Genomic DNA, 19922 nt, shown 5'->3' with positions numbered 1-19922 from the left:
CCCCCCCGACACCCCCTTTCCTTGGCTTGGCTGCTCCGGTCCCCGACGTGAGGAGCACCGGTCGGAGGCGTGGGGAGGGGGAGCCTCATCTTATACAACTGCAGACTTCCCCCCTCGCCCCCCCGGGGAACCTGTTCAGGGCCTTTTGGGAGGTGGGACGGGGCTTTCCGCCTTCCTTGGGTAGGGAGGGGGACCCCGAACTCAGCTGTACGGAGCCCTCGGGGCAGCCAGAGCTCCCGCACCTACCGGGGGGGAGAACCGGGCACCCAAATCCCGCGTCACCCGAAAGAGTGCAGCAAGGCCGGGGGAGGGGGGCGGCGATTACCTACACCATCAGGCTGACAAAGAAACCGTGCAGATTAACAGAGTAATTAAAATTGAAATGTGATTACTCGCACGCCACAGCCACGGCCAATTAGTGAAAGGCCAAATGTATGAATAAATTCCATGTTCTTGTACAGAAGATGTTAATGTAACAGATGTGTTTAAGAGATACAGGTATTTCTCCCAACATCTCTGCTAGCAAAATATGTTTAGCAATATCTTGTAGCGAGTCTTTCTGCAGATAGGCGTTCTCTTCCCTCATATATTGGAAAGTTCAGCTCTCAGAGGTACCGCCACCTTTATGAAGAAGAAAAAGATGGACATAGTTACTAACCAGAATATGAGAAAGAACAGAATCCTCACGTTCAGAGAAAAATAAGTATGTGAGGAAGCTCGGTCTTTGTAAAATGTGTATTCCCCGGCCCTGTCAGAATACACGCTTACTAGTAGTTTGTTTTTATGACGCATTTTCAGACTCTAATTAGTTTTCACTACTACCCTTTTACTTGACAGAATGCCTTTTTTTTAAAAAAAAAAAAAAAAAAGGAAAAAGGGAGTTCATTTAAGAACATAGTTTACTTGAAAGGTCTCCCAGTACAGTGTTAGAACAGCACTATTCATTTCAAGTTTGTGGACTGCGATCAATTTTAATTAAAACTTTAATTACATTTTGCTTCTCCATTCAAACAAAGCATAAAGTAGCCTGGGCTAATGCTGCTATCAAGGAAAAATAAGGAAACATGTTCTTAACCTTCATTGTGTATTATTCCTGCCTTTTAATTAACGACTGAATCCTTATCCTGTTGGGCTCAAAAGGAATTCAGCCACAAACTTTTCTGACATAATGCTGCAATATTTAATCAGTTTTCATGGTTGCCCTATCTTCTTGTCCCATACAAATGCACACCCCTACACAGAATTACACCACTCATTTTCCACTGATTTTTCGATGTGCTTCGTGTTCTGGAACGTCCGGCTATTGACAGCACATCAGCTGTGTCGTCGTGCGACATCTCCTTCAGGCTGTCACAGCATTATGTAACGTCACCACCGCAGAGCAAACGCCGGAGATGTCCCCTCTGCTCTCAGCCCCATTTTACAGCTCTCGACCTGCACTCACCTGGTGTAACGCAGGTGTCACACTACAGTACCAGCCAGAAGGAAAATTATGCTGTGGCTGGAATGGTAAGGCAAAGTCTAACTGGGATGCGATGGGATGGACAGGGCAGAGCAGAGCAGAGCAGAAGGCTGCCGATTCAGCTTGCCGAAATCAGGCTGGCTGTGTAGGATGGGAGTGATGCTTTGGTGCTGTTTGGAAAAGGTGCCGCACATGTCCCAGGATGCGACATCCCGCTAACTGCAGCATCTCTGGGGGAGCGCTGGGCATCCTGGCATGCTTTCCAGCGTGGTCCCACTCTGGGGCACAGGGAACGGGCTCCAGTACCGCGCTCCCGCAGCTCCCGTTCTTCTCTTTTCAGTGCGTTGGGATGGTAGAGCCCTCTTGACTTTTCTTTCTGTCTGTACTGTCACTATAGCTGCAGGTTGGATCTAAATCTAAGAATATAGATTCCTTTTAACAAACGCATGAATATGGTGAACTTTGTTACGGAAGCTTCCAAAATTGTTTACTTTTCAAGCTGTGGCTCTGGTTCTGTTTTTTTTTTCAGTTTTGGAATTCTAATTTTATGCCTGGCAGCACTGTGAATTCTGGTGGGTTTTTTTTGCATTATATCTGTGCCTCACACTTGTACTTTAGGTATTCAGTTCCGTAAATTTTGCAGATTCCTGTGGATTTCCAGAAGTTTATGTCGCTTGTGCAAATAATGCTAGCTCATCCTCTAATTGTGAATTAAACAGCAATGTAGGCTAATTGAAATTAGAGATAGAAAATTTATAATATAATAGGCAAATTTGTTTTTAAATTACTTAGATTTGAAATGTATAGTGTTTTCCATGAGAAACTATGCTCCTTGTCTGTGACGTCAAACATTTTCAGCGCTGGTCGTCATCCCTTTGTTTTTAATGCATATTGTTTTACCAGTGTGGGTTGGGGCTAAATACCCTTTGTCATTAAAGTCATCTAAAAATAAGCTTGTTTCAGAATGTTTTTAATTACCAATATATTCTGCACTTTCCTTTAATTTTGCTTTACACCAGTAGAGAAGAGCAACCATGTGGTCTTCCTGCATTATTCCTCATGCCTAATTTTGTCTCAGGCTTCACTGTAATGAACCTAGACCATTTAATCTGTCCCCATTTTCTTGTGAGTCCACATTACCTGTGTTTGCGTACCTTTTGCCATTCTATACATCCGTTGCCTTTTTCTTTCTTCCTTTGGAGTGTAATTTTGTTTCGTCTCTGATCTTCGTGTGCCTTAATTGCATCTTTGGATCACTTTTCTTGTAACCAGTTATCTTTTTCACTGTTTATTTCCCCTAATCCTTGGGAAAGTTCATGACTTACTCTATAGCTTCTCTACGTGGCATCGCTGAAAGCGTTGCCTGATACAGGAATAGAGCAGGAGTGGGGAAGGCTGTGAGCATACGTAGTGCTGTGAGATGTAAGGATCCAGATGGGCTCCCATCACAGGGAGGCGCTTTCTTACCTCAGCTCCAACTCTTGTCTTTATTCATAGAAAGACAGACTCTTACCTTTCAAATTTTATACTATTGCTCTGACAGTAATAGCTATAATCCTTTTCAAAGATGATGAAACAGGTGATAAAAAGGATACTTGCTGGTCGAATACAAAATCTCCGGGTAGTGCTTCAAATCCACGTTGCTTTATAAGTTACGATTTAAGTTGCTAGGAATATGTACGCATTTTTTCAATTTGTGTTTTAAACTTTATGTGGACATTATCCACAGGGTCTCTGCTTTCAGGAGCTTTTCCACATTTAGATATGAATATGACCCAAAGGACAATAATACACATGTAGGAAATTAAGGCAGATTACTAGAGATGGTCTCATAGCTGAAAGTTGTAAAAAATAAGTAGTTTCAAGGAGGCAGTTGAAGGAGAAGGGAAAGATAGAAATCACTTGATACTCACTTTCACTGATGTGTTTATAAAAATATCAAGCTGTTTTTCTTTGTGATTATTCCCCTGAGGAGGGTAAGGAACAGAATATGTTTTGTAAAATAACTTGTAAAACCACAGTTAATTGAAATAAACAGTGTTCATTGGGAGTGAGATGACAAATGCATCTTTTGTTGACCTAAACATGATGTATTCTGAAACTCTGATATCAAGGACAAAGGAAGAAGTATTACAGATCTTACTGAAGATTTTTCTGCCTGGAACAAACCCCATTAAGTCATTTTCAATTCCAGACTGCAGATTTAACAGAACATATTATAGCTTCCCTGGTTTCACTGTTTTGAAAGAGCAAGAGTTTGAGACATTCTTGAGTTTGTCAACAACTATGATTTTGGAAGTAATGAGAAGCAATAATTTGAGGTATTCAAGTGGCTCTTTTAAGATAATTTTAATAAAATAACTTCCTGCTAGGAAGATAAAGAATTTTTAAATCACTTTCTTTATCATCACAAAGCCATTAGAGGAAGAATATCTACGCAATCAGCATTACAGGAGTCTAAATTGATGTCCAGGGAAAACCCAAGGTGTGATGGTGATTTTTATAGCTTTTATGCTGATACATATGAGACACTAAACTTTTTCATTAGAATGACCTTTAATCAGTTATATTTAAGGCTGATTTAATTTAAAATAATTAATGATTTCAGAAAAGCATTATTGTTTTTATGCCGCTCCACTGTATAGTTTACTAAATACCAGAAAGAATAATTTTACCTATTTCTTGTTCACTAACTTAGACCTCCTCAAAGTTCATTGATGAAAAAACGTAAAAACTGAGATCATGATGGTAAGACTTATAAATGGCATATTAACCTGTGGGTTTTATTTTATCCTACCACGGTATTTTCATATCACAATTAGGCATAAGAAGATACTGGAATTTTGTTTAACTCCTGATGAGCTGAATCAACCAGTATAATAACCACCACCAGTGGGATTACCTTGGTTGTTCAGACTTTGATGAAAAAAAGTACTGTCAGCACTATACAAGTGAAAATGTATACTCAGGAAGAAAACAAGCTGTGACGGTAATTTACAGAGCTTTTAGGCTAATAAATATAAGGCTCTAAACCGTCTGATGAAAATTACTTTAATTAGTTTTAACTTGTAACTAAATAGGAAGTTGTGTTCTAGAGGTGAAAGCTTTCAAATTCATGTTTAACTTTACAAGGGATAATAATGAGAATTTTAGCCAAGTGTCTAGCAGAGTCCATAACATTTGACTCAGCGATACCTCTACCTAGTCTCCTGTTCATGTACCACATACATATTTCTGGGGGAGAAAAATCAGTTTTGATTTAAAGACCACAGATAATGGAAAATTTATCTCAATTCTCTCTAAATTTTTCTAGTAGTTAATTATCCTTAGTGTTAAAATGTACACCTCACGGCTTGGTTCTGGACTTCATTACTGGTTCTTGAGCCAATCATCCCTGAAGTAGTTGAAAGAATATTAATTTTAAATACGTCAGCTGTTGAGTCAAGTGTGTGTCAAGTATCTATGACTTGATTTTAGTATCTAAAAATAATTTCATAAAGGTAGTATGTTACTGGAAATGTGGTTTGGTGGTTTTTTTTTAAATAAAAGATTAGTGTTCCAGTTAGTAAAAATTGTTTTTACTCAAAAGTAGATATTTAGTCATTCACTATAAGATGGAATTTAATGGCAGTGAGGAGAACTGAATGTTATCCTTTTTGTGGACTGCATTTGCGAATATCTGTGTATTTAATTAGACTTTATTCAGAATGGAGTCCTCTAAAATTAGAACATCTTGTTTATAAAAGCTCTTAGAATACAGCATATTTCTGCATACTCTTATCTGCTATATTTAGAAAAACAAAGTAACTGAAGACTCTTAAAGAATTAGATTTGGGCTATTAGTAGTTTGAATTAAATGCTTTTGTTTTTTAATAGAAGTTGATATAAATAGAAAAAATAAGTGATTTTGAAAAGTTAGTAAAAATGAACAAGGCCTTAGCACTGAAAATAAACCCAGCTTACATAATGGATAATACTACAAAAATTTGTTTGTGAAAGTATTGCTAATATCCAGCATGATATTGCTGTAGTCGATGTGCTTTCATTACAACAAAACATATACTGCACTTTTTTAAAGCAGTCGTTTTTCATTTTAAACTTTTTTTTTTTTTTTTTTTTTTTTTTTTCTAAACGATACAAATGAATACCGACATTCAGGAATGGTCTTGAAATACCTGTCCTGAATTGCGTAACAGGCTTTCAGTTTGGAAGTGTGATAGCCTGAAAAGGAATTTTAGTTTGATATGTAAAACATTGGATCATACTGATGATTTTTGCAAACCAGAGTGATTTATACAAAGGGACTGTATCTTCAAATGCCCTCTAATGATGTTTGACTTATATTTTTCACATGGGTTTTTTTTGCATCTGACTTGGATATGTTAGTAGTCTCAGATCAAGTCACATCAACTACATTGTAAGGTCAAAGGATGCTCTGATACTTGTTCCAGTGGGCTTGGAGTCTGGTCCTTGGCATCCATGCTGAATGAGAAAATTTAAAAGATTAGCATGCTTTTTGGCCTTGAAATCAGAAAGTTAGATGTTTTACCTTGTTAAAACTTTTGTGTTATGCATGCTTAAATGAGGAGAGTCAAAGAATCACAAACTGTTTTTTCCCATATAAGTACATAAAACATGAATGTCTTCTGTCAATGAATTTCTGATGATACAACTGTATTACTGAAATGCCAGAGTGTTTAAGAGAAGTAGCTACTAAGACTCCATTTTCCTCCTCAGGTAAGGTAAGTAGATGACAAAGTAGCCTTTTTCATTCTTCAGTAAAAAGTTTTGTTTATGAGAGCTGTCTCTTGCTATGGTGCACATTGGGCGAGTGCTTAGCTGGTTAGTTCAATGTTTATTTTTTTATTTACTTTAATTCTTGTGTGGGGAAATAGGAGGGTCGGAAGGAGTTGTGATTCGCTGTATTTTTCTCAAGTGCCTGCCACAAAGACGTGCGACCAAAACACAGATCAATAAGTAATATTAGTTTCTACGCAGTTTAAGAAGTGAACATTACTCATCTGGGCTTCCCACTCTGTTATATGAGAATGTAATCCTGAAGTGTCAGCAGGTACTAGCTCTGCCTCGCGTCTTATCTCATCCTTCAGCTTTTACTGATCCCTTTTTTCCTCCCTCTCTGGCTCTGCTTCATCTCTTCTTTGATTCTGCTCCAACAGTCTCCTGTTGCCGAAGAGTCTCCCTCTCCTTAGCAGTGCCTGGCTGGGCACGTTTCACCTGGTGGACGCTTTCTTCATCTTGCATTTTAACTGTGGTTTTGTGCTTGTTTTTTGAACTGTGGGCTTTATAAAACAAGGATCTGGCCTTTGTATTTGTTCCAGGAAGCATATTTGTAAATATGTATATTTACAGCCCTATAAAGGGAAATATTGTTATTAAATTTTTCACAACATATAGGAGATGTTGTAAATACAACCTGTGCGGAAAGATAAGGTTTATGTTCAGGGATTTCAAGGAGTGACTTTGAACCCATCCATGTCTGATAGCAGCGACTGAGTCCACCTCCTGCAAAGCTAATGAGGAGACATTTATTCTGTAGTCACTAGCTTGTGAATGAAGCATGCTGACATACTGAAACTAGCTCTAAACCAAGTATGTGATGTACCTGCAGCAAGCCAGACACAGCAGTACAGCGCTTATCGTGGCTTATGTACTCAGGTCTGCGTCCTGCCCTTGAGCAGGTGATGCCTCCGGCGCCGCGCGCTGCCTTGCCCTGGCGGGGCTGTTGGCGGGGGCAAAGCCGCGTGGTTGAAATCCGGCTCAGGCACACGCTCTGCTCCAGCTGCAGGGGCTGCAGTGCAGGTACACCCTAGAACACGTTCTAAACAGCTGGGTTTGTATCCAGGTAGCTCTAGATGGAGGTTTTCAAAGAGCAGTCTGTAGGAAGTCACAGTACAATGTGAACAGATGTTGAATACAGCTGTGTTCTTTCTGTGTGTCTCTCTGCTTTGTCCACTGAATGGCTGTCTTCAGTGCCCTGACTCCCCCTGTCATAGTGCAGGGCCCAATATGTAGCTTCTTGTAAATCTGTGTGGTAGGATTGGAGCCTATGTATTTCTTTTAATTATTTTTTTTCTGGGTTATGTAATGTTGGGATAGGAAGATGTAGGAGACTGATAATGTTACAATTATTTAGCATCACATTCTGCTTTTGTTTTATTTCTACATACTGCTATTACTGCTATCAGTGGTCCTCCCGTCACTATGTACATATCACGTAATGCCATAACATCTATGTTATTCGTTAGCTTAACAAAATCTATTAATTCGAGTGCTTCAGTCACAAAGCAGTTTGCTTTCTTTAGACAAGAATGAGCTAGAGAACTGTTTGCAAGTTAATTGCTATTACTCGTGAGATACATTACTTTAGATTAGTACCTCCTTCAAATATTTTTCACCGAATGTAGGTTTTTTTCATCATACACAATTATAAATAAATGAGAAACAATTTAACAAGGTTCTGAATTATTGCATGAGAAATACATGGCAAATATAAAATAATAAAGTAATTCATATTTCGGTATCAGACAGTCCTGTTATTGCTGTATTGCTGTTGTTTTAATGTAAAAAAAATCCTGTAACTTCATCTGCTTCAAATACATGAAAAACACCTATGTCCAAGTATGGCTTGAGTTTTAGTGGGTGTCTTATATTTCATAGTCAGCTGAGGAGGAGACAGAAGGATATTTTGAAAATTCCACTTTCTTCCCTATAAATTGCAAGGTGTTGCAATATGTGACTCATTTCAGCTGCATGCATCTCCCTGTTACCAACAGGAGTGTATTAGTGATGACCAATAACAATATATCAATGTCAGCTCATCTCCAGATAAAAGAAATAGTTCATGAAACGGTCAAGGTTGTTCTGGGATTTTATGTAACAGAGATTTCTGGAGATTGTAATTGTCATTGTTGCCCAGTAAACCCAACCGTTTGCTGTTGTAAGCATTGATATACTCAGAAGGGCTTCAACATCCAAATCTGTGCAAGACATATTCCCTATGCAACTCTGTGTTTTGTCACTCAGAATAGTAATTTATGAGATTACTGATTCTGGTAAGACCTACACAGCATCTGGTACCCATTTTGGTCTTGTACTTTTGTTTTCCATTGAAAATACCATCAAGAAATCTGCAGAAATTAGCAGGTTTTCATTTGTTCTGAATGATCGAAGTTAGTGGTATTACTCTAGACACTTGAGTAATGAGATACTCTTCTATAAATGTTGAATCTTGGAGAATAAACAAAAAAATAAGCGATCAAATTCACACAAGTTATATGGGCAAAGTCACTCTGCGTCAACCATGCTATGGTCATTGGCCATGGTGCAAAAATTCAAATTACAGTGAAAGTGACTGAGATATGGTTGTACAGTGAAAGGAAATGTATGCCCTCAGTGGGCAGTGGCACTAGCAGTGCTTTTGACAAACACAGACATCAGGAAATATTTAGGAGCAAATGGAAGGATGACTTGATGGTGCTTCATTATTAAAAATTCCCATAGAGTTGGACATGAACTGGAAATTTCTTTTCTTAATCAATCCCACACTGATGTATCTGGAACAAAGTCCAATGCCATACAAGTATAAGAACTCATTCTGTGAGCTGATCTGTCAGATCCTTACTAACAAAAATGGATCAACGAATGGATTTGAACAGTGCAAAGTACATCCTGAACTACCAAAACACTTCCACGGGTGTTTACATTTAAATACATGGGAAAATCTGTTGGTTTGAACACATAGAGTTGACTGGGAATGTAGGTGTAAGTGTTCAGCAAGCTCATAGCCTAAAGGAGATGAGACTTGGGGAAAAGGAGAAGGTGTGATCATGAATCATGTCAGAGATGTAGGCAGGATCAGATCTGCGAGGATTTCACTGCTGGGGAGAAGACATTTAAACGAATCAAAAAGCAAGGGGGAAGTGAGGAAAAGGAGTAGGACATCATTGAAGACAGCAAGAAGGTAAAGGTGTCAGCATCTAAGAAAGACAGCCTGAGGAATGGAGAACCTCTCACAAAAGAGGTGATCAATTAGAAATGGAAAAATACACACAGTTTCACCACTTCCCACGATTCATAGGCATTGTGAGAAAACTTTGCTGGGAAAATTCGAGTTGCCAGGAAAAATTGGATCCAGCTGATATTTGCCACTTTTCTCTGCACTGCTTCTTCATATGTAATGGTTCACAAGCTGTATCGGAACCGTACTAGGGCAAAACGAATCACTGCATTAGGTGCTGAGAGGAAGCCTCCCTGAGATGCCAATAGCTGGCCAGCTGAGCTGGGGTAACTTTGCTTATATGTTTGTGTAAGCGAGATGGGCAATAAATGTAGCTGTTGGGGAAGAAGAAGGGGAATTGGGGTGGTTTTAAGTCCCCTACAAATAACTCCTAAGAATGACCAGAGCAACCCCCCCCCAGTGCAGGCTGCCTCTGGCAGTGAGTTCTGTGTGGGTGCAGGGGAATTTGCTCGTCTAGAGGCATTTGGGACGTGAAACTAAGTGGGGAGAAGGATTGAAAAATAAAATGTGAAGCATTTGCATAAGGCTTCATATGTTCTCTCATCATATGATTCATTGATCTTATGACTGAACGGCTGCTCTTAAAACTCCTGCTTTTGTGCAGTAAAAAGCTTTTCGTTTGGGGCCCTGATTTTGAAGTGACAAGTTGCTCATTGTTTTGCATTTGTATTTATGTGCCATGTAGTTTTTCACCGCTGGTGTCAAACGGGATATGACACCTACAGTATTGGCAAATTTATAGAATTTGAAATTATTTCGTTCACATCGTATTACATGATGAAGCAGGAGGCAGAAACGTGACTTGTCCAAGAGCTTGTAGAAAATTGATGGCGAAGCAGAGGATGGAATCCAAGACCTTGATGCTTATGGTGAATTGTAGACCATGTTTTACCCATTTGCTTGATCAGAGTGCTATAGTGAAGTTCCTTTCATGGGAGGAACTCAATTTACAGTGCTAATTTCAAAGAGGTTGGGCAAAATATCAAAAAACATATTTCTAGTTGTTACAAGTCAAGGTGGGAAAATGTTTGGCATTTGTGTAAATTTTTCACTGATAAACTACAAGTATTTCAGTCCCATACATCAATAAAGGCCGATCTCTTCCTCAAAAGAGTTACCCATACAGTTCAGGTATTGTTCTCATATTGATGATTGTCTTCTGCATCTGGCAGTGAGAGGGGTAATACAAGAGCTGCTGGTGGGGTGTCTGATTTGGGATTTGAAAAGAGTGAGGAGGCAGACCTAAAAATTTGGATGAAAGCAGTGTCCCACTGGACTTTCGGTGTGATGCTTGTCTGTCTGGAGTGAAATGTGACATCTCATTACCCCAGCACTAGGTGATCTATGTTCCTGGCAGCAGGAGGATGAAAGGTGGCACCAGCTTGGGCTGAGCTCTCCATCCAGCCCAGCCCAACCTTTCCCAGCTGGGTTGATATGGTCACTGACTCACATGCACCTGCTGGAAAGGGAAGCTTTCCCTGTTGCTTCGCTTCCCTGTTATGACCTATTCCTTTGTGGTTTAGCTCACCCAAATGACCTTTTTTTTTCTGTTCTGGGTGAAGGGACATGGCCATTTTTTTCTTATCCTGCCTTGCATGTGGCCGTACAAATCCTAGGGTATACAGAAGCCATTAGGCAAGGAGTTGTTTCCAAAAATGAGGGAGGTTTTCTTTGGAGGGTATAAACCTTTTTGGCAGCAGAACTGGATTATGTTTGATTAAAATCACTATGTAATCATCCTCCCATGGAGTACCGGGACCAAAACAGAGTTGTTACCATTTTCTGCTTGTGATCTGTTCCTGAGGTTTGTCTTTCCTCTTGGCTGTCTTCGGTACTTGATATGAAGCTAAATAGTGCAGTGCAGGAATATTGGCTGTCCTTACAAATTCTTACAGAAGTGCTTGTCTGTAGTTGATGAACTAAAAATTAAATAAAAGTATTCATGAACTAAAAGCCATAATTATTTTATACCTAAAATTTAAATGATTAGGCCACTACCAGTCTAATTTTGGAATATTTGTAAAGTGGAAATAAGCAGGTATTTACGTCTCTCCCAGGTGGGCTGCAGAGCACAGACTGGGCTCCTTAAGTAGATAGTGAGGAGATGCATGTCTCTGTTATCTCTTGAGTTTTAATTACATTGGAATAATTACATCACTATATTATATTTGCATACAGTTCTTACATCAGTTTTAGTTACCAGTTTAGCCATAGTCCTTGACATATTTTTGCATTATATGGTTTTGCATAGTAAAATACAGGTGTGAGCACTCTACTACACATATGAAAATTGCTCATGCGCACACAATTGTCAAAGTACTATGAAAAAATACAGTCCCAGATCAGTTTCTCATTTGGATTTGGAGTTATCCTTTAGAAAGAAGCCAGCAACTGGCCTCTTCTCAGTTGTGTGCTTTCTGACAGACTATAAAATGGTAGCGCTCTCCTATGGCTGAATTCCGTTTTAGACAGGCTTTGTGGCTTTTCCCCTTGGACGTGTGAAGCATTACCTAGAAATCAGTTTGACTGTGAATAAACTGGAACGTGAAGATTTCTCAGTACCATGCAGTAAACAGGCAGAACCAGTTACATTCTGCTAATCTATGGGTTGTGCCTGAGATTTGTCACTACAGTGAGTTGGCAGAAGCAGTTATTATCTGTTCTTGCTTGTTCCAGAAGGGAATGGGAGTGACACTGTAAAGACTGACACCTGGTAAAAATAGTTTTTTTAAAAATACTGGAGCAGAAGAAAAGGAGAGGTACATATTTTATGTGGAATGGTCCAGAAGTTGTGTGTTCCCTGTTTTTCCTTTGAAAAATCTCTATTTCTTTGGCCAACTCCGGGTGATCATTACTTCCCATTTATTATTATGGCAAAATATTTAAAAGTGGAGTCATTTGAGCACCCATCACACTGGATATAAGCCAATTCAACTCCGTCAGGCTCCATTAAGTTGTTATTAAGCGCTGTCAGCCAAGTCCACATTATAGAAGACAAAAGATGAAAATTTGCCATATGCAAGAGTTGGTTGTACAATATTTTTCGGCATAGCAAGGCTCTGCAGCTCGCACAGCAAACTTTTCAGCTTAGATGTGTATTCTGAAAGCAGAATTCCACAGTCTGTTTTTTTTTCAGCAATAAAGCTTTCCAGTTTTATTCTGTTCCTGTAGCTTCAGACCGTTCAATGGGACTTTTTATCACTCTAAATGAAAAATTTAAAGGTATGGTTTAGCTGTAGCGGGACTTTGCTTTGGCTAGAGCAGCACTACATCCCATGGCTAGCTGAAGGGGCTCAGTCACTTGATACTTGGTACACTTGGTACACTTTGATGATCCGAGGGCTGGAGCACCTCTCCTATGAGGAGAGGCTGAGAGAGTTGGGGCTGTTCAGCCTGGAGAAGAGAAGGCTCCGCGGAGACCTTATTGCGGCCTTCCAGTACCTAAAGGGGGCCTACAGGAGAGCTGGGGAAGGACTTTTTACTAGGGCATGTAGTGACAGGATGAGGGGGAATGGGGATAAACTGGAAGAGGGCAGGTTTAGATTAAACATTAGGAAGAAGTTTTTCACTTTGAGGGGGGTGAGGCACTGGCACAGGTTGCCCAGAGAGGTTGTTGAGGCCCCATCCCTGGAGGTGTTGAAGGCCAGGCTGGACGTGGCCTTGGGCAACCTGGTCTAGTGGAAAGTGTCGCTGCCTATGGAACTCGATGATCTTCAAGGTCCTTTCCAACCTAAACCATTCTATGATTCTGTGATTCTGTGATTCTATACTTCGCTTATTTTTCTGCCTGAGGCATTTCAACAGCACATGCCTTAATGTGTCACTGCAGTTTTGCTTGTTCCCAGGAGGGCAGATGAACAAGCAGAGAACAAACAGGGCTCGTTCTGCCTCTCTTTGGGGCAGCGGGCATCGATTAGGAGGCAAAGCAGCTCCCTACACTCTACCGTTCCTGCAAGGATTTCTCCAAATCTTCCTTACACTTAGCCAAAACAAAAGCAAGCCTCAAGTAGTGGAAAGGCAGAATCCGGCTGGTGGGAAGCAGCAAGCAGCCCCTTCTGCGGTGAGCAGGTGAAGTAGGTATTCAAAAAGGAGATCCGAGTGGTAATATATGTGCTAGCATGAAGCTTACTCAACCTGTCTGAATTTTTTCTCTTATCAGATGGTTTCTTCTGGTTTTGTGTCAGGTAATAATCTCCTGTGCATCTGCGTTGTATATATATTAGCTCATGTCTAGACTGCTTTGGAGTGAAAAAAGTACTTCCTTGGCTGGGGAGCGGATGGTGTGGAGTAAAGCCTGGAGGATGCTGCTGGGGTCCTGCTTCTGCACCTGGTGTGGGCACAGCCTGCTGACATCAAGTTTCTGCCTTGGGTGGGTTGGGGAGAGCCGTCCCGGGGACCTGCCTGGGATTTGGGGCACCTTGGCCCTCCACTGCACAACTCGCCTCAGCACCCATCAGTTTAGTGACAGCTGGCACCTACCACAAAGACACTTCAAGTGAATAAAGACCTGAAGACATCATGGACAGTTTGAATGATAACCTGTTTTTCCTAAGAAATAAACATCCCGCATCAGTTATGCCCAGGTCACGAGTTTAACCTCACTTTTCCCCAAGGTCTGTGTGAAGCTCTGAGGAAAAGTTTCTTACTCAGCTGTTTCACACGCAGACTGAGGATATTGTGCCATTACCTCTGCTCTGTCAGTTGGCTCTAGAAGAGCCTAACTTACTTTTCTCTACATTATTCATGAAGAAATTTGCAAAGCTGCCTTCTACCTCTGTGCAGAACCTCTATATGGTATAGTCTGGAGTATATAGAGTTTATGAAGTATTCAGCACCAGTGTGCATAGCTTGTGTGGGGATCTAGGGATCTGTGGGGAATCTTTTAAAATAGATTTAATTTAAATCTTTTAAAAGGATTGTACAGCTCACTGCAGAATCTCTAACATTTTTGATTATTTTTATGTCCAGTGTACTTCCAATAAAATCCCATAGTAGAGTCAATTCTACTATTGATTATTCATTCTAATCCATAATAACTAATATAAAATTTCTTTCCAGAAATTATCTAGGCCCTAGAAAGTATCTAGGCCTATGGATATTATACCTTCTGTGTAAAATGAGAGATCACATTTAAGTAGTGAGGTGAATAGCAAAGAGGAGCTTTCCTGTTCCTGATGTTCTTTGGAAAAAGCTATTCCGAAATGTGTATAGATACTCTGAGTCTAGAAAATTGTTATTCTCTGGAAACACAGCTATGTTAATAAGATTCTTTTCTGAAGAATAAGAAAGGGATGAGAGCGTTATTACCTTGAATTTCTCAGGAGTACCTTTTGTAGTTCGCATCCACTGCCAATTTTAGTCTGAACTAGTATGCAAGTATAGGCATGTCCATGGTGATTGAATCATTAGAAGAGTTTGGAAGAATTACAGAAACTTGAAAGATGGCAGTTATCAAGGCAGTAAAGGCAACTCTCTGTATGGAAGAATAGAAAGCTGAGCCAGAGACTGAAACCACAGCTCCATAAATGGACTTACTGCACATTGTGTTCCTACCCACAAAATCTAGGAGGCAATTACCTGGTATAATCAGGCACAAAAGAAGGGCTGTCCCAGGAAGAATTTACCTCATCCTGAGGCTGGAACCAGGACAAAACTTCCTGGCCCTGAGAAACCTGTATTTACCTTTCTCAGGGTTTCCATGCAGTGACAGCCTGCTCATGAGGCACATGGTGGTTAATACCTCCCTTTTGTCTCAGTGACGAAACCAGCCTCAATTCTTTTTCCAAAAGCTCAACATTGTCTGAAATGCCACCGTGTGACCCATGGAGCTTGCTGCTTGGGTAAGTGAAGCTTGAAGGACAGCCTACGCAGTTTCCAGGGTGTAGGAACCATTAGGAAATACTGACAAAAATCAGCGTGATGAAATAAATAGTATTCTCTGGCTGCTCTTTGTTATACTTTGAAAACAGTATTTTTTATGGCCACAGATTTTCCAGTGGGAAACACTGAATGCAGTTCAGGACCAGCTTTGTCTACACTTCTCCTGGTCCTAACTCCAAGAAACTATTTTGCTCCTTGTTCACTGTAGCAGTACTAGAATTAAATTCTGTTTTCTGTCAGAAAATCACGCCCTGTTCTTGTGTCTAAGGCTGCTAACACTAGTGCTATGTTAGAGATCCACATCAGCATTTTTTGATGGATGAATAACTGTTGCATTCCTTATATCGGTATTTAATATTGTAGCTCAGGTATAGGACTTGTAGTACATTTAATGGTATTTAGTTATCTAAAAAGTGCTGGGTCAGAGCATACCACAGATATCTAGGTGGTGGATGTAGTTTTGCTATTTATATCGTAGTGTTCTACAAATATTAATAACACTGTGCTTCAGAGTGAGCTATAGCCATAAACCTGTAAAATAACTCCCAACAGTTCATCTTGATAGTCTGTTGAAATTGGACTGCTCTGACGATACCCCCTTCAGGCTGAATGCCAATCTCATATTTTACCCTGAAATTCCATGAGGAGACACTCAAAATAAACACTACACTAGCAACAGCTTGCATTATCTTCAAGGCAGAAGCTAGCATTGGTTTTGCTTTAGCCTCTCTGTGGCTTTCTTCATTTGAAAACCCATGAAGTTTGACCTTTTGGATACGTTTTGCTCTTATTTATTCCCCCTGTTGACTACAGTGGGAACTGACTGGATGTAGCTGAGAAGAGAATGGGTATATCGTAGATGCTCACCTGTTAGGACTAAATTATCCCTGTTAGTCCCATGTTGCCCAGCACCAGCCACTTTATTGGTGCATATCTCCTCACTAGCTGGCTTTCAGGATAGAAAAATACAGCTATTAGATTTGTGTTTGAGTTTTCTTAGGAGGATGGGGGAAAAAAGCAACCTGGAAATTACAGGATTATTCCAGGCACCATTTCAGAGATGTTCAGCTTTTTGTTCTGCAAATGCTTTTTCTTTGCTTCTGCTTTTGAAAATAAGCTGATCTTGTAATTCACTATTAAAACCTAAAGGTGAACGTGATCAAAATAACCGATCATCAAGGTCAGTATACCCTTGAATCAGAGAGGTTTGCTAATTTTAAACTTCAGTGTTTTTCAGAAAGTAGTGTGTTTCGCAAGAATAGAAGAGGTAGAATGTAGGATAGGGACAATATGAATGTGCACACATCGCTGCCAATGAAAGCAAAGCTTGCAGGTCTAATTTTAGGCTTTTCAGCCTTGGTATTGTTCCTTACAGCACAGTTATTTTCCATATGATACAAAGCAGTCCTTTTTTCAAGTTTTATAAACTGCTTTAGAAGCAAGGACAAAGTGAGTCTATGTCATGGTTGAAAGCAAATCAAAGAAGCTTAACTAAGGCTGAGGTTAATGACGATTGCATATCATTTCTATCTTCAGAGGACAATTCTTTAAGAAAAGCAAGAATCTATAGAAATATATAATGAGACCTGGAAGTAGAGTTATTCGGTGTCTGAACTGGGACCCTTGGGTGTGACTGGATTTGTTTCAACCCATTTAATTAATTTACACTGTGCTCGGATGCCTAGTAACTTAGTTGTCTTAAAATGTCAAAATGACCTGTGCAGTTTGGAGAAGTAGGACATAAAAGATACCTACATATCTCCGGGTGCTTGAAACTAAGCATTGTGGATGCAGTGGGGATGTTACGACTAATTCTTTATGTAACACCAGATACATGCTATTTTCTAAAGTTACCATTTACTGATACTTTCATACAAAATGAGTTTATAGAATTATAGAAATAGAATACTGTAGAAATGCTTGTGTTCTTTCTTATCTATGAATTATCAAGGACTGGAGCCAGTTGGTACTAAGCCCTTCCCCATGGGACTGTCAGAAAGTCAATGGTACCAACCTGTCAAAACTATTAAAAATACCTTTAAAAATAATTAAGTAAACACAGTTCCTATTTTTCATCCAAGAGACTCTTACTAACTGAATGAATGTATGACAATGGCCGTCCAAGGGCTGGAGGAATTGGAGACCATAATGTTGTGTTATTTTTGTTAGTAAATCTGGACCCCAAAAAAGAGCTGTTTGAAGCAGGTTGGTCAATGACAGTATTGGCAGAAAGACAATGTCTGCACAGGGGCTGCCGTAACCTTGAGCTAGCATTTTGTTCCACAAGTTCAGCCAAGATCCAGTGCCTCAACACTGGACTTCGCCAACCAGGTGGTACCGAGGTTTGGGTCACGAGGATTGTGACAGGTCACAGTTTGGCTGTAGGCTCTGCAGTCGTCCCCAAACTGGGAGAGTCAGCTCTGTCTGAGCTCAAGGGGTGGAATGTGTTTTTCATGCCATTCTAACTGTCTAGAAGTTAAATGTTTAGTCTAAACTAATTGTGTAGGCTTTCTCGTTTGTCAAACAAGAGTAGGCATCTCCAGAAAGCAATTAATCCCACTTATCTTGTATATATACTTTTAGCATGGGATGAATTGCTTCTTGGTGAATTAGGTGCCTGTTTCTCTCCATTGCGCAGTGGAGTCTTGATGACTAGTTTAGATTAGACATCCAGCTTCTAATGGCTACCACCCAGGTAGAAACAACCTGGATTAATCAAGTTCCCTGCTACTGACTGTATAACTACTTTCCCGTTATTATGCTGTGCGTGATTTGTGGATGCTGTGTTAGAGAAAAAAAGTCTTCTGTTGGTTTTCTTTGCAATCGTTTCAAATAGTTGGCGCTAATAGTACAACTGCTCTGTTTTCTGCTGTCCCTAGTCATACGAAAGTTTTAAAAATTGTGACTGATTTTTCTTATTTACTGTCATCATTAATAATTAAAAAAAAACCCCACAAACATTTTCATTCAGTTTCTTGAGGGAACAGATTAAGTTACAGACTAGCAGTTTGATGTTCTTCTGGATTCTGGCCAGGTTCTTGGAGTCATAAATCAGCCTGGCTCCTTTCAAGTTAGGGAAAAATAATGTTTCTAAAAAAGTTTGGAGCACCGATACTGGAATAGGGTGAAAGTATGACGTCAGCAAAGAATGGGCAGACTGTCGAGTGGCTTTATTTGGTGGCAGGCACTAATTTGATGGAAACTTCAAGAGAGTAATTGTTTGGTTGTTTGGGGGATTGCATCTCCTCAGGGCTTTCCCATGCCTGTCAGATTTAAGATTTTTTTCTTTTTTCCTTTTTTTTTGGCAACAGATCTGTATGGCAAGCAGAGCAGAGGAACAAATTGATTGTTCCTCTTAACCTTAAAAAAGGTTTTTCCTAGATGTTCTGAAAAGTTTTTGTGAAAAGCATAGCTAGTTTTGACAAGAGAAAGTACAAATTCAAGTGACATCTCTGACCCCACTGCCTTTTCCATTTCTGTTTTATCCTTTTATCAGGGGCAGAGTGGCAGCAGCAAGAGTCCCATCCATTTCTGCATTTGTTCTGGGAAAAACAAACAAACAAACAAACCAGTTCAAGCCTCCACCTAGAAACCTTGGTGATGATATGGGTGGACAGTGATGTCTGCTGCAAGTGACACACAAATAGGTTCACTCAACACTGCTTTGTTAGGGTTGAGGAGAGAATAAGGGATATGAAATAACATGTAGAAAATATAAGTAACAAACTCTCTCCCCAGTAGTTTGAATTCTCTTTTTCTACTTGAGGACATCAAAATTAATTTCTTCCCTTAGGGATACAAACTCTTCCCACGCTTCTTCTTCCTGTCCCACTTTTTAGGTGATTAGATTCACCAGGACCCTTTAGCATCTGAAAATGTTGTGGTGTTGTGTGTCTCACTTGCCATTACTGCTAATGAACGTAGCTGGTTCTGCTGTTCTTCGTGCCCACTGGCAGCTCCTCTCCGTGCGCGTCTTCTCCTCTGACTAGTCCACAGGGATTTGGGGTAGTTGGAGGAGTACACATATGCATACAAACCCTGCTCGTTTGTCCACATGTGAGGGAGACATTTGTATCAGTATGGCTTTCCTCTCTGCATCTGCATCTCACGCCTGTAAATCATGGTGCCTTGGGTTGTTTAAGCTTTACACAATGTAATTATAAGATGCATAATTCACTTAGCTTTACAACCTGTTTTTTTAACGTGAAATGCTCTCAAATATTGTATAGTGTGCAGCATCATTTAAACATGCTGCTGCCTGCCCGTCGTCCCTCCCATTCAGTGCCTGCCTCTCTGTGAGATGCTGACAGCCCTGCTGACAGCCTGGGCATCCATCCCTCTCTGCTCCTTGGGAGTGGTTGTGTTATCTTTGTGCCTGCAGATGCCAAGATTGTTTAAATGTCAATAAGATGTTACCCAGATGAATTTCTCTGCAGCTTAAGGAGGCCTACCTCTATTTTTTTCCATATGCATACACCTTGCATGCTGTGAACGCCGCTGCTCTCACTGCTTTTGCTAATGACAAACCAAAAAAGGAAAAGT

Source organism: Charadrius vociferus, unplaced genomic scaffold (genome assembly GCF_000708025.1).
Source record: "Charadrius vociferus isolate BGI_N301 unplaced genomic scaffold, ASM70802v2 scaffold173, whole genome shotgun sequence".
NCBI lineage: Eukaryota > Metazoa > Chordata > Aves > Charadriiformes > Charadriidae > Charadrius > Charadrius vociferus.
The sequence above is the reverse complement of the archived record's forward strand: the minus strand, read 5'-3'. Positions refer to the sequence as shown.